At 40.8% G+C, this 13060-nt stretch overlaps 1 long non-coding RNA gene across 1 annotated transcript; it reads left to right on the forward strand.

Moving 5' to 3' along the window:
* The first annotated feature begins 5499 nt into the window (after window positions 1-5499).
* LOC147584786 (uncharacterized) lies at window positions 5500-8221 on the forward strand. The gene is made up of 3 exons (XR_015255968.1): window positions 5500-5707; window positions 6813-6878; window positions 8142-8221. It is a non-coding gene; the product is annotated as an uncharacterized LOC147584786 (long non-coding RNA).
* Window positions 8222-13060: the final 4839 nt, after the last annotated feature.

The following is a 13060-nucleotide window of genomic DNA, read 5'->3' on the forward strand; positions in this document are numbered from 1 at the left end:
CATAAACCATGAAAAATATAATATACTTGAATATCTTAAACTTTAAAAAAATCCTCCACCCAGTACCATATAAAAGTAAAAGTAAAAACAAAAACAAAAACAAGACAAACAAAAAGTAAAAACAAAAACAAAAACAAAAACAAGACAAACAAAACAGAAGTGCAAAAGCAAGATGCACACTAGGATATTTGCATAGTACACAGAAATTGTTAGTATGTAAAGAATTCCAACCAATCAATAAAAAAAAAAAAAAGCCCAACAGCCCAATAGAAAACCTGGACAGAGGATGTGAATAGGCAATTTACAGAAGAAGAAACATGAGTAATCAGTAACCAGGTGAAACGATGGCTAGTCTCACCAGTACTCAGAGCAATTAAAACTAAAACAACCTTGAAATGCCCAAGACACTCATTGGCTTGACAGAGAATACATTTTAACCTGACAACACAGAATGTTGGTGGAGATGTGGGAGAAGAAGAGCTCCTGAAAATCACTGGTTCTAGAGTAAATTGCTACACTCACTTAGGAAACAACTTAGCACTACCACAGGAAGTTTACTGGGGAGTGACCACAGGATCGACACCTGTAAGGGAACGAGAGGCGCTGAACCGGCAGAGGGGCAAGTTGAATCGCAGCTCAGCTGCAAAAGAGTCTGTGTTAATTCCACGGGGTGGTCTGGAGCTGCCTCTCCCTTCAGAGTTCCCCTGCATTGAGGCAAGAGACCAGGTCTTTCCATTGGCTCTCCTCCCCCATTCAGATGCTCCCAGGCAGGAGGTGTGACTTTGGGCCAGGTATCCCCCTTTGGCCAATGGAAATTTTCAGAGAGGGAATCAACCATGGCCAACACTACCAAATAGAGGAAAAGTACCTTGCATCTGACTTCAGCTCAGGTCATGATCTCACAGTTTGTGAGTTCAAGCCCTGCGTTGGGCTCTATGCTGACAGAGCAGAGCCTAGAGCCTGCTTGAGTTCTATGTCTCCCTCTCTCTCTCCCGTTCCCCCGCCTCAAAAATAAATATATTTTAAACAAGTTTAATAAATAAAAAATAAAATGAGGATAAATAATAATAATACCTATTCTATTCTACATGTCTCCCAAGGTTATAATGAGGATACAAAGAAGCATTGTGTGTAAAAATAGCTGGTAAATGGGAAACAAATATTCTGTAATAGTACAAAAAGTTTTCCATTTGTAGTCAGCAGGGCAGTATTGGTGACTTGAAATCTGTTTTCTTTTCTGAGAATGTATCATGACTATTGCAGCCTTCAGGCCTTCCCTGGCCTGGAATGGCTTCTCCTCTTTCCTCCACATAGTGAAGTCCTCAGTGTCCTTCAAGCACACTTTCCCCACTAAGGTGCCCTTCTTTTGAGCTTTTCTGAGTCTCTTTAGTGGAGTTTGTGGGATCACTATTGCATACTATCTTTCTCTGGCCATTGCTTTAGGTCTCTTTCTCCCTTGTCAGGGACATTATTTTATACACCTTCTCCTCTCACAGTACATGACAAAAACAGCGGACTCACAGTAAGTAAATGTTTGTTGAGTAGCGTTAAAAGGTAAACTGAGACCTATCAAAATTTTTAAGAGCATGAGCCAAAATTAATTCGAATCAGGAGGTAGCCAGGAGGTAGAAAGGAACTCTGAGGAGCCATACAAAACGAAAGACTTTTACAGCCAATGTAGCAGGATCAAGGAAATGACACTAGGCAAAAAGGATGCTGGTGATTGCAAGATTATTTTCCTTTGGGGGAGAGCATTGTTCCATCCGGCAGTCTACCTAACTAGTACTGACCAGGTGATTCCTGATTGGTTCAAGATTCCATTTCTGGGAGAAGATTCCATTTCTGTAATTAAGTCTCAGTTTGGTGATGGGGGGCTTAGCATAAGCAACTCCATTTTGGATGTGGTTTTTTTTTTTTTTTTAATTTTTTTTTTACATTTATTTATTTTTGAGAAACAGAGTGAGACAAAGCGTGAGCAGGGGAGGGGCAGAGAGAGCAGGAGACACAGAATCAGAAGCAGGCTCCAGGCTCCGAGCAAGCGGTCAGCACACAACCTGACGCGGGGCTCAAACCCACAAACTGTGAGACCACGACCTGAGCTGAAGTCGGACGCTCAACCGACCGAGCCACCCAGGCGCCCCTGGATGTGTTGTTTTTAACAGTAGTTTAATAATCTCTGAGTTGGCTTGTCTCCATTCCCAAGAGCCCATTATGCATATCACTTCCCAATTTTTCACTTAGTGATGTCAAGTTGGTAGCTTGAAAGTGGCAGTTCTGGAAGCGTTTCTACCACAGGAATTGGCAAATGCTACAAATTATAGCCCCATGCTCTACCATAGCCAACTGTTGACATTTATCAGCACACCATCCACGAAGGTTCTGCATGAAGATGGTCTGCAACGGAGAAGAGAACACAGTTCCTAAGATGGAGTCACAGCTGGTAAAGGGTGCAGAAGGGTGGCCTGAGCCTTTAAAGATAGCCTGCACTGGGGTGCCTGGGTGGCTCAGTTGGTTGAGCATTCGACTTAATTTCAGTTCAGGTCATGATCCCAGGGTTATGGGATCAAGCCCTGCATTGGGGCTTAGGATCCTCTCTCTCTCTCCCTCTGCCCCTCTCCTCGACTGTCATTCATATATATGTGTGTGTGTGTGTATATATATATATATATATATATATCCATATTACAAGTACATGTGAGAAGGCTGCCTGATCTTTCTCCTTGAATTCCACTGATGCCCTCTTTTAATCAAGAGTATTACAACTATGATAGACATATAGGAATAGGGGAGGCAAGGTATTTTTATCATTACTGTCAGGGGTGTAGAAACAAAAAAGCAGTTTAAAAAAATCTTTAAAAATATAGGTGGGGGGAAAATATAAAGGTTTGACCAAACTGTACAATTACACAATTAGTTATGGGGGGAAATGTGATTGCTGGGTCTTCGTATTTTAGCCTTACTATTCATGGCATTGAATATGTTGGCATATAAGAGATTTTGTTTAGAGTGAATAGGAAGTGAGAGAGGATATAATCTCCTGGAGGGTCCAAATGACAGCCTAAAGAAGGAGGGCATGGCGACCAGCCTGGGGTGATCAGGAGGAGAGTAGGTTGGGGCATGATGCACAACCTTTTCTACTAGGTTTTTCAGTCCCTTTTCTTAATGCCAGTTATCCATTACCTAAGGCAAGATAAAATAGAGATTTTCCCCTCAAATTAGGGAATAGGGTTAATCTAAATCGTATGTTCCCCTTTTATGAATTAATACACTTTTTTTTTTTAAAATTTTTTTTTTCAACGTTTATTTATTTTTGGGACAGAGAGAGACAGAGCATGAACGGGGGAGGGGCAGAGAGAGAGGGAGACACAGAATCGGAAACAGGCTCCAGGCTCTGAGCCATCAGCCCAGAGCCCGACGCGGGGCTCGAACTCACGGACCGCGAGATCGTGACCTGGCTGAAGTCGGACGCTTAACCGACTGCGCCACCCAGGCGCCCCTAATACACTTTTTAAAGGCATTGTAAGAGAAGAGTACTTTTTGGCAAACCTCCAGCCAAATGCCTATCAAGATAATGCTTTCCACATAAGTTTAAATCTTCAGTCACCTGACTGATTTCAATGTAGAAATTACAGTATCATAACCTATCACCCTTAAGGGTAAAATCAAGAATAAATAAAGGCCAGCCTTTTGGTCCAACCACTTCCCACTCAATGAGTGATCTCATTATTGTCAAAATATTGGCCTACAGTTGTGGGCATCTGTGCTGCTGTGCACAGTCTCGTCCTCACTGCCACACAGGAAACAAGGGGGGGGGTCCCTGGGCAGTGCAACATAGCGCTGGGATGGTGCCCGTTGTCTCCTTGCTCCTGCTCTGCTGTGTGGGCACTTGGCTGCAGCTCATTTTCCCTGGGAACTCTCATTTTCTCTGAGAAACCTTTCCCTCTGTAAAAGAAACATGAGTCAAAGAGCAGAAAAGAAATTGAGGTGATGGAGGAGAAAAGCAAGAAAGGGAAGATGAACTACAGAGTGTGGTTTGAAATGCAAAGCCTGGATAACAGAAAATTAAAACAGACTAGAGGAACACAAATTTAAAAGCTTTGGAACAAAGTAATCAGAGAAACCAAATTTTAAATCTGGAAAAAGAATCATCTGATTATAACAACGGGAGATGGAGACTAGAGCATCCTGAAGTCTCCTTGATTACAGAGAAGGCAGAACTGGACCAAAGCATTTCCGATGGTCGTTTTATGTCGTAAGGATGGTCACTAAAATTTTAAATGATGAAAAATAGCCTTGTAGAAGAAATCAAAGAACTCGTGTGAGTTAATATGGACCTGCCTGAATGAGTTAAATACATTCCCTCCCTCCTAGTGCCCTGCAGTAGTCAGCTTTCCAATTCTACGGGACCATGACAATCTCAGCTATGCTTGGGATTCTTTCACTTTATAATGTTGGTACCAAAGCCTTATAAAATGCTGTTTGTGTAGAGAACTCAATGATGTTAAAAAAGCAATCATTCGTAAGAAAAATTCCGAAGGGAGCAGTAACACGAAATGATGAAAATGCCAAAGATATGAAAAATAAAGACAATTGTTACAAGACGCAATAGCTCTGAATGTTTGCTTTTATGTGACAGATGTTTTTAACCAAAGCTCAACGTTGGCTGTTTGAGTACACTTATGATTTTAATTTGTGCTCTATTCCCTTTTCATATCGATGTCTACTTACAACATCTGTGAAGGCTCTGTAACCTGAATTTGACAGGGGAAAGTGAACAGACTGCTTTTGGAGTGTTTCCATTAAGTCCACATAACAGACTGTTAACAAAAATCTTAAATAGCTATTCTAATCATCAACAGCAATCTTACACAAATTAAATTAGACCCAAAGGGCCCGATTAACTTTAAAATGCCTTACAGGCATGTAACATAAATTTAACTTTTTTTTTTTCCTTTGGAGAAGAAATAGGATTTTTCAGTGTGAGTCAGATATACAGTTAAAAAAAAAAAAAAAGCCAGCATGCATGTTAGACTCATAATAACGTGGAGACAGGATTTCATTTTCTTTATCAGGAAACCACACTTACGTGCATAGAAATTCAGTTAGGCCGCAACCAAGCTCCCTGTTTACATGCAAAGTAGGTGCATTGAATGAGGTCTTATTGCTGAAGAAAAGAGGCATGTATCAATTGGCCTTAACGTTAAAACGATGCCATGAGCAGAGGTAAAGCTGAGCTAGAATTTCTGCGGTTCGTCAACCCCACCTACCAAGAAATAGGCTGAATTCATGATTTAAAGCATAATTAGACCATGAATCAAGGAAAAACCATTAAAAAAGATATCTTCCCTTCTCTGCTTTAGCTAAATCCCCAGGGGTCTGTCCAAATTCATTTCTTGAATTTTCACTTATCCCAAATCCCAGCCAGCAGGTTCACCGTCTATATATTTAATAGCCTCCATTCCTCACACACGTTGGATACCTTCTCTGAGGCAACTTCCTTCCAGCTGCATGAAACATGTGAGTTCTGCCCAAATCAGTAGCGGCAAATGAGAAACTTCGTATTAAAGACCATAAACTGTCGGAATTACCAAAGCTACATTTTGGACAGCCTATTGGTTTGAGGAAACCGTGTCCTTTCAACTCTTGGAAAACTATCACGGACCACCTCCTTGGCAGGCAACACCCCCTGTGTTCTGGTGCCCTCAAGGTAAGTGTTTTCAACCACTTGGACATGCTCTCTTCTCCCCACCTCTCCAGATGCTAGGCAAGAGTCTTGGGAGACGTTCCTTGCCTGCAGAATATTCATCGGTACCTTACAGTACAAAAGTGCTTTTCAGAAACCTACCCTCTTCCACACATTGCTGGGGGCTTTGACCGCCACCTGGATCATCAACAACAGAACCCGATTAATTCAAGTTCACGTCAATGGCCGTCTCCCAGGCACTGTGTTGGGCACATAATCTGAGATGAGATAGGCATGAGGTATTTCATGCCTCTGATAGACCAGGAAGCAAGTAGCTCCCGTTGCCACTGGCAGCCAAACTGGGACTAGAAACAGAACCAGAACCAGTCTTAGGAGGAGACTAAGGCTTCTCTACCTTCAGGACCTGGGTATAGAAATAAGCATTCTGGTTATTTATGCCAGGTGGAGTCAGGCATTTTGATTCCTCACAGTCGAAAATACTTGGGGCACCGGGGTGGCTCAGTTGGTTAAGTATCTGACTCAGTTTCAGCTCAGGTCATGATCTCCTGGTTTGTGAGTTCAAGCCCCGTGTTGGGCTCTGCACCAACAGTGCAGAGCCTGCTTGGATTCTCTCTCTCTCCTTTATCTGCCCCTCCCTTACTTGTGCGCACTCTCTCAAAATAAATAAATCAACTTTAAAAGGAAAAGGAAAAAACTACTCCACTGATTTAAGTGGTCTTCTGAGCAATTTGTACACCAATATCTCAGAAGTTTTCCTAGAATTCAACCACGAGTCCATAAGTGCTGGACCAAAGAGGCTCTAAATAGCAGACAATGCGCTTCATATTGTCTCCATTCTCCAGTGTTGGAGAACTGATTGTGAACCGTGTGTGTGCGTGACTCTCTAGGACTGAGTTCTTTTCCCAAGAGACTTCCTCATGCAACTAGGCCTCTTCTGCCCACCTGTCAGATATGTCCAGTGATACCCTAGAATATGCCAGGTTAAACTCAAGCTAGAACCCCAGGTACATAAATAAATATATTTAATGTATTTTCATACCAAGTTTGAACTGAAAAATGTTGTTTTGTTTTGTTTTCGTTTATCAGACTTAATTCCCCTTCGTTTTAGATAAAACCTAGACTGGAGAAGTGACTTGACCTGACTTGAGTCCGGAAACACTGAGGAGGCACAGAGGTAGGACAGAGACCACATTTCCTGCTCTCCACTCAGTGCTCAGCCTGCTGCTCTGCAATCCTGAACCTTCGAGCATAACCCTCGTGCCCTTTTCCAGTAGCAGATGAGCATTCTACAAGCATTTTTGGGGGATCTGAAGTAAAACTGTTGAGGTTCTATATTTTAGGAAGTCTGAATTTTTCATGGCTCTGCCATGTTAAAACTGTTACTGCTACTTTCCAAGAAATTGTCCTCGGATGCAATGAAAATTTAAAGAAATACTAACTGTCAGGAAAAGAGTTTTAAGCTCCAGGTTAAAGCTCAGACTAAACTGAATGATAAGAAGGTTATTCAATCATACCTAGGCTTCTTTCCTTCAGTGTGTTCTAAAGTAATTAAGAATAGTCATTTAACAATAACAAAAATCCCAAGTTTTAACATAAAAAAGAAGCAGAGGGGCACCTGGGTGGCTCAGTCCCCGGGTTAAACTTCCAACTTTGGCTCTGGTCATGATCTCCCAATTCGTGGGTTCGAGCCCCATGTCGGGCTCTGTGCTGACAGCTCGGAGCCTGGATCCTGCTTCGGATTCTGTGTCTCCCTCTCTCTCTGACCATCTCCCAACTGCGCGCGCGCGCTCTCTCTCTCTCTCTCTCAGATATCTCTCTCTGTCTCTGAATAAGTAAACATTTTTAAAAATGCAGAAAAACATGCAGACCTTTTATGTTGTACCTAATCCATACGAAATATTTAACTGTGAAAATTGCTGCCAAATAAATCCTGGACACACGCTTTTCAGTACATCCCTGCCCGACTCAAGAGCACACCCAGGCTCCTTTCCCCTTCCATCCTTAATTCTAGAATTCTCTGGCTGGTTTCCAAAGCATTCCGTGACCACACACCACTAATCAACCATCTCACTTCATCACCTCCCATGTCCTCTGAAGCATCTGCATGATAGCCAGAAGCCTCCATAAACAACATTCTCTGATACTCATGAATATTCCTCCCTCAGGTCTGAGCCCACATTTAGCTGACATCTGAAATGCCCTCAACTCTCCTGTGATTGTTCAAGCTCCATCCATCCCATAGGGACTCATCATAAACCCCTCCTCAGTGACAGTGAACCCAGCCCATAATCTTTCCTTGCGTTCAGAAGTACTTGCCGTTGATTATCAGTCAGTGTGTTGTTTTTCTAATTATTTCAAACATACGAGTCCTTTCTAAGTTGAGCGTACACTTTTAAGGATAAGCAGTAATGTTACTCTTCCTATATTCATTCTGCAGAGCACTTTGCACAGTATGGATTTCTAACGCTCCTCTACAAATGCTTATTGATGGCTGAGTAGAAATAACCTGTAGTACGGATGAAACCACACCTTACCCTGCATCACGGATGAAACCACACCTTACCCTGCATCACGGGTTCCCCAGAGCCCTGGTCACCACTAGTCCGTTGGTGTATGACAGCTTGTCATTAATTAGTACAGGCTCTTATAAGGGCTGAGGACCAAGTTTCTTGTTCTCTTCCTCGGTGTTCTTCCTGCCGTGCTGTAGATTCTGAGATCTGTTGAGATCTTCATGCCTGGAGAGTTCACAGACCAAATCTCAAATTTCAAAGGACACCTATGACATTGATAATCCTTTCTAGTTCCAAGTAGGCTAGGATCTCGGCTATTTCAGCAAAGCTCTTGTTCTCCAAATCCCCAGGCAATCTTGAATGTCTTGCAGAGATATGTAGTTATTTCTAATGTCTAATCTAAATCTCTTTGGCTGCAACTCAAGTCTGTTGCCTTTATCCCAACCCTAAGTGGAAACAGGGACCAGGACTTTCTTTGCTGAAAAGCATGTCCACATCATATAACTGATTTCTTTAAATGTTATTTACCAGCCTGTCTTCTTTACAAATTAAGGATGTGGTATAGTGTTTTATATCTGGTCTCAGTTTTGTTTTTTTTTAATTATTTAAAAATGTTTGTTATTTATTTTTTATGGAGAGAGAGAGAGAGCATGAGCGAGGTTGGAGCAGAGAGAGAGGGAGACACAGAATTCAAAGCAGGCTCCAGGCTCTGAGCTGTCAGCACAGAGCCCGACGGGGGCCTCGAACTCACGAACCGCGAGATCATGACCGGAGCTGAAGTCGGACGTTTAACCACCTGAGCCACCCAGGCGCCCCAACAACAAATTATACTTTAAAAAAATAATAATAAAATACAGTAAAATCTTGGGGAAAAAAAGACATTCTAAAAATTTGTGTGCTATCAACAAATTCTTCATTCTTGAGAAATCATTTTGTACTTTGTGCTTTAAAGGCTCAAAATCTTTGGATAAAATTGCCTGTTTAATCCAAAGTGAATCACAATTAATAATCACTAATGATTTTTCTTTTTGTAATTATTCTCAAGCAACTATTTTGGGTTTTTTTAGACTTTAAAAAATTTACTTCCCCATCCATTAACAAGCATTTACTGAGCATTAATTATATGCCAGGTCTTGCTATGGGAAAATAAGACAAGATAGACAGAGCCCTTGCCTCATGGAGCTTACAGACATTAAATAAATATGTAATCACAGGGCCAAGCTTTCACTACCACTGTAATAAGTGCTCTCCAGTGCCCTTCTTCTTAGTCCTCACGTAATGTGGCTTCTTTTCCTTCAGAACTTCATTGAAATTGTCATATCCTCTGAGAATCCTCTCCCTACCTGCCATGATTATCTGGTTTGGTTCAGAGCCCAGATTTAAGAAGCTTATCACAATTTACTATTATTGAGATTATTTATTCTAAAAAGTCCATCATCCTAACTAGACTATAAGCTCCACAAAGACAAAGGGCCTGTTTTATCGTGTTCTGTTGTCTTTGCTGTCACTTGCTAGCATGATGCTTGGCTCGCAGTTGGAACTCTAAAAAATATTTGCTGAACGAATGGGTAAGTGAACCAATAATAGAAAGAGACCTAAGAAATGAATAGGCTCTGGCCAAAGAAATGGAGGACGTGAGAGGCGTGTTGGGTGGGGGTGGAGAGAACGTTCCTGTCAGAAGGAGCAACCTGTGTCAGGTCCTTGAGGGTGAAAGGAGAATGGCATGTGGCAGGAACAGAAAGAAGACCAAGGAACCCTGGCATTACGGGAGGAAAGTAGTGGGCAGCTCAGCTTCTCTTGGCCCTGAATATCAAACTGAGGACTTCAAATTTTATTTGAATCATCATTGGAAGCCACTGGTGTGGTTTAAGTAGGGAAATGACTTGTTCAGCTTTTCTTTGTAAAGCTGCTCTATCCAATATGGCAGCCATTAGCCCGGCATGGCTACTTAGATTTAGATTCATTAAGAATAAACGAAATTAAAATTTCAGTTTCTCAGTCGTACAATCCACATTTCAAGTGCTCAAAAGTCACAAGCGGTTAGTGGCTATCTTAACAGAAAGCACAGTTAGAGTGCTCAGTGGTTCAGAGGACGATTCCACTTTACTGTAAAACTTGAACCTAAAAACCTAAATGTGAGATGTGAAACCATAAAACTTCCAAAAGAAAACATAAGCAGTAATCTCTTGTACATTGGCCTCAGCAACATATTTATGTGTATGTCTCCTCAGGCAACAGAAACAAAAGTACGAATAAACTGTTGGGACTGCAGCAAAATAAAGTTTTTTCTTTTTTTTTTTTTTTTTTTGCATAGCAAGGGAAACCAATAAAAAGGCAACCTATTGATTAAGAGAAGATATTTGCAAATGATGTATCCAATAAGGGGTTAACATCCAAAATATGTAAAGAACCTATACAACTCAACGCCAAACAATTAAATAAATAAAATAAATAATCCATTTAAAACTGGTTAGAGAACCTGAATAGACATTGCTCCAAAGAAGACATACAGGTGGCCACAGACCCATGAAAAGATGCTCTATATCCCTCATCATCAGGAAAATGTGAATTGAAACCATAATGAGATAAATCCTCTCACACCAGTCAGAATGGTTAGTATCAAGAAGACAAGAAATAACAAGTATTGACAAGGTTGTGGAGAAAAGGGAACACTTGTGCACTGTTGGTGGGAACGTAAATCGGTGTTAACTACTATGGAAAACAATATGGAGTTTCCTCAAAAAATTAAAAATAAAAATGCCATATGATCCAGTAATTCACTACTGGATACTTACCCAAAGAAAACAGAAACTCTGATTTGAAGGGATACATTCACCTCTACAGCATCATTTACAATAGCCGAGATATGATGATGAATAGATAAAGAAGATGTGGTATATATATATATATATATATATATATATATATACACACACATATATATATACATATATATGTGTGTGTATATATGTATATGTGTGTGTGTGTGTAATGGAATATTACTCAGCCATCAAAAAGAATGAAATCTTGCCATTTGTGACAACATGGATGGACCTAGATAGTATTATGCTTGGTGAAATCAGTCACACAGAGAAAGATAAATATCATATGATTTCACTTATAGGTGGAATCTAATAAAGCGAATGAACAGGCAAACAAAAAACAGACTCAACTACACAGAACAAACTGATGGTTGCCAGAGGGCAAATGGGTGAGAGGATGTGTGAAATAGGTGAAGGGGGTTAAGGGGTACAAACTTCCAATTGTAAAATAACTAAGTCACAAACAAATAAACTGGAACCTATCCAACGGCAAATGTAAGAACTTTTTTTGCAGCGGAAAAAAATATTTATAGCCCCGATTTAAAACAAATTTTGAGTTTTGACAGAGCAATTTAACAGTTCAGAAAAGGACCCGTGCTTATAAGCTCATAAAAAGAAGCTGCTCTCAAACATGTTGAGAATCCGTCAAAACATTTTGAGATACAGTTCTAAAATTTGTATTATCTAAAAACAAATATATCTAAAGACTGGTCTGGAGATAATGAACAGGAATCTATTAGCAAATTTACTAATTAGGGTTACATCTATGCTTTTATGGAAACACTAAATATTTGTTTATTTGAAGTCAAATCTCTTTAGCCAACTACCACGAATATTGGCTGCCTGTCAAAAATGATGTGCCCAAATTTCATATGTTTTACATCTCCTAGTAGTGATCCAGCCCACGCAGTATTTTTATATAATGACAGCTGTCATGAAAGCAGAATATCGTATATATACCTTGGATTTTGATTAATGAGCTAATGGTAGTTCCCGGTCAAAGTCATTAGGCCCTGTGTGGTGTCTGGCATGCTCAGAGTTGATGATGTCGAGGACGTCATCCATGTGTTAGGATGTAGCTAAAATGAGCACATTACTGACAGCCATGCTTTTTCAACGGCAGATCACAACCTATTACTAGGGTGTGAAATTAATTTAGTCAGTGCTATCAGGGTTGAATAAAGAACAGAAACCTAATAGACTAGAATTAGAGTCCATTGAACGTAATGCAAGTAAGTATTGGTTTGGGAAAAGTTTCAGTTGTGTGTCTGTCCCGTGACTGCTGGGTCATACTGTAGAATGTATTTCTTACTGTGGGTTACAGTGAAAATAGGTTTTTCATGTTTATTTATTTTTGAGAGAGAGAGAGAGAGACACAGCGCAAGTCGGGGAGAGGCAGAGAGCGAGAGAGGGAGAGGGAAACACAGAATCTGAAACAGGCTCCAGGTTCTGAGCTGTCAACATAGAGCCCAAGGCGGAGCTCGAACCCACAGACCGTGAGATCATGACCTGAGCTGAAGTTGGACGCCTAAGGAACGGAGCCACCCGGGCGCCCCCAGATGTTACCTTTTTTAATGAGGCCTGCTATGACTTCTTTATTCAGGACTGCAACCCGCCTCATACTCTTTCCTCGTAACCCCCCTTTCCCTGCTGATTTCATTCCTCCATTGTACCAGCCACCCTCAGTTGTACCATAGAATTTATTTATTATGTGTATTGTTTGCCTTTCTCCCTCTACTATATGTAAACTTCAGGAAGGCAGGTATCTTTGTCCCTTGTATTTACTGACAACCAGAGCAGGGTCTGGCACATAGCAGGTGTCAATAAATATTGTAGAATTAATTTAGATTGGGCCCACATCAAGAGAGACCAAGCATCAAATTCAAAATTACCAGATGGATTTTGCATTCATAGGTTATTTTCTGCATTTTATCAGAAACTTCTAACCCTTCTTAAAAAGCAGGCATTCTAACTTACATTTGCTCCTTATAAGGCTCAGTCCACATTTGGTTCTATAAGCCATT

Source organism: Puma concolor, chromosome A1, assembly GCF_028749965.1.
Source record: "Puma concolor isolate L17-30 chromosome A1, mPumCon1.1.hap2, whole genome shotgun sequence".
Taxonomy (NCBI): Eukaryota; Metazoa; Chordata; class Mammalia; order Carnivora; family Felidae; genus Puma; species Puma concolor.